The sequence below is a fragment of the Coptis chinensis genome, chromosome 4 (assembly GCF_015680905.1).
Source record: "Coptis chinensis isolate HL-2020 chromosome 4, ASM1568090v1, whole genome shotgun sequence".
Lineage (NCBI taxonomy): Eukaryota > Viridiplantae > Streptophyta > Magnoliopsida > Ranunculales > Ranunculaceae > Coptis > Coptis chinensis.
In genome coordinates, this window is record NC_141459.1 from 50514596 (window position 1) to 50517601 (window position 3006).

Here is a 3006-nt window from a genome sequence, read left to right on the forward strand (position 1 = left end):
CGCCCTTGTTACTTTATAATTGAGCGCGCCTGCGCCCCTCTGAAGAAAGCCCAATTTACACAGGTTAGTTACAATTCATATTTTCATTGGAAATAATTGCTAGTTCAGTATTCCAAGCTTCTATAGGACACTGAGATTCGTATTGAAGATGTTATTCATAAGCGTAGCTAAGAGGCATTCATGTTCTCCTTCTTTCACTCGTTTCTTATGTCAGAGGAGTTTCATTCTAGTATAATCAGGCTTGTTTGACTGTTGTTATTGTTCTTTCATATTAGACTTAGCTTTGCATGAGATTAAGGTCTGGTAAGAAAAAAAACCATCTAACATTATCTATCGTAAACATTAATGCACAAACCTATCTAGAATACCACATACCACACCTGCAATAATGGCTAAAGAACCAGAGACTCCTCTCTCTAATTTTTACAAAGCCCTAATCGATGGACCTAAGTCATGCATCGTTCTTGCAGACCTAGTGGGGGATTTTCGAATTACCCCGAATATATTTAACTTGTTACCAGTTTTCCATGGTTTAGACCACAAGAAACCTTATCAACACATGCGTAGGATAGAACAAGTTCTCACTACATTCCATCATCCTAGCGTAAGTCCGGATCAATTTAAACTTAGGGTGTTTCCATTCACCCTAGCCGACAAGACGGCGTCTTGGTTAACTACCCCAAAAGCCAAACTCCGTGGACTCATGGGCTAAACTTGTTCAATTGTTCATGGAACAGTTTTACCCACCATTGAAGACAGATAAAATTCTTCAAAAGATTCATTTTTTCCACCAAAACCCTCATGAATCCTTTTCAGAGGCCTGGAATCATTTCACTGATCTTCTCATTAAATGCCCACATCATAACCTTGTGAAAGACACGCTTGTCCGCGCATTTTCTAGGGCCTTTCACATCATTATAAGGAGGTTCTAGATATCATGATTGGGGGTAGTTCTCTTAGTAAAGGAGCCTTAGACACTTATAAATTCTAAGAAAATCAATCTAAGAGACACAACAATTGGGGAGGTAACAACTCTTCCCACTCCACTTTTTTTTCTTCAACAGTTAAGGCTGCCAGTATGTTTAAGGTTAAACCTGATCCCGATCTAAGAACTCTTATCGATGCCCTCACTAAAAAGGTAGATGCCATCTCTGTTCAACAATAACCCACTTCAGTCATGAACATAAACTCTACTCGTTGTAATGTCTATTTTAGTCTTGAGCATTTCGACTTCTATTGTCCTCTTGTCTATGAACATCCACCACCACAGCCAGAAAATGTTTGCGCTTTTAATAACAACCCAAACACACAATGGAGGCAAAACACTAATTATAATCAACGACAACAAGCTACACCTCCAGGTTTTAATAATCAAAACGTTAGGCTCACTACAAACTTCAACTAGTTTATTCCGCATCAAGGACAAGGAAACTTAGGTGACCAGAGTAGAGGTTTAGTGCCCATGACCCAGAATTATCAACATCCAGACATGGACACGCAACAAGCCTTAGTTTTAGTCACTCCTCCTATGGCCACTCAACCTGTCAAACCATCTACAGACGAAGTAGTAGTAACCTTGCCGCAAAATCAGAATCAAATTATGCAACAAATATTTCAAATGATGCAGTCTTTGTGCTAAAAGGTTATTGACATGTCTCCTAACCAAAATAATAACCAAACAGGTGTGCTTCCAGGTCAAGTACTACCTAACCTACATCAACAAACACCACCTTTGAAGTGAATAGTATTCACTGTAACGGTGATATAAACCAAGGGGACCTATAGGTAGTCACTACCCTTCGTTCAGTTAGAGTAGTTGATAACAAAGTGACTATGCTTACAGATCGCCCGCAAACGAAAGCTGAAAATGAAACCATACCGAATATTGTCATAGAAACTGAAGACCCTACAACTGTTGAAGTTCCAGTCCAACCACAACCAAAAGGTACAACCTTACTAAATACCACCATAGAAATTAATGATCCTACACCAGTAGAGGTTCCAATATGGACACCTAGATGGAAAATGACTAAAGATAAAGCGAAGACTAATAATACTTTTGACCCTTATGCTAAATATAAAGATAAACTACCGTATCCCCAGAGACAAGTTGTGTCTAAAAAGGATGAGAATTTTGATGAGATTAGAGAAGTGTTTAAAAATCTGACTATAAACCTACCTTTTCTAGATGCTATAAAAAGTCTACCTGAACATAACGGAATTATTAAGTACAAGGACCCTAGTCATTCTACTGTATAATGTACCTTAGGAGATTACTTCATAACAACTGCTCTATTAGACCTTGGGGCGAGTGTTAACCTACTCCCTTTTTATTTATATAAACAACTAGGTCTAACAAAACTTCAACCAACCAAAATGACTTTGCAGTTAGCCGATCGTTCTATTAAGAACCCCAAGGGCGTAGTTGAAAACATTCTTGTTAAAGTTCAAGACTTTTACTATCCAGCTGACTTCGTTATTCTATACATAGAAGTTGCTCATGATTCCATTCCCATCATCTTAAGGAGTCCTTTCTTGGCAACCGCCAATGCCCAAATTAATTGTCGGGATGGCTCAATGACTCTTTCTTTTGGAAATCTTTCTGTGAAAGTTAACATATTTAGACAAAAGTAGGGACAACTTGGTTTGCCTGTAGAAGGAGAAGTAAAGTCCATTGAGAGTTTTGTATCTCACATTAGTGCGGCCGATGCTTTAATCCCCACACTAGTAGATACCCCTGTTATGGAAGAAGACAAAGATCACAATTTCGACTCCCTAGACGTAGATGAAATTAAGGGAGATTTCCTTCGACTCTTTTGCAACCTTTCTTCTCCACCTCACGAGTCCCCTCCTATTGACATCCATTCATCCCTCGACGCCATGACGGAAGAAGAATTTTTCAACCTCTATCCCACTGATTCTTCTCACCCACCTATTGAGGAATGTCTTGCATATCTCAAGGCTTCTGATGATCTAGAATTGAGAACACTAGTGGAACACCATTCA

At 39.0% G+C, this 3006-nt stretch overlaps 1 non-coding gene across 1 annotated transcript; it reads right to left on the reverse strand.

The window, feature by feature from the left end:
* Positions 1–761: 761 nt before the first annotated feature.
* LOC147503864 (small nucleolar RNA R71) lies at positions 762–868 on the reverse strand. Its single transcript, XR_015194063.1, has one exon. It is a non-coding gene; the product is annotated as a small nucleolar RNA R71 (small nucleolar RNA).
* Between the last annotated feature and the right edge of the window lie 2138 nt (positions 869–3006).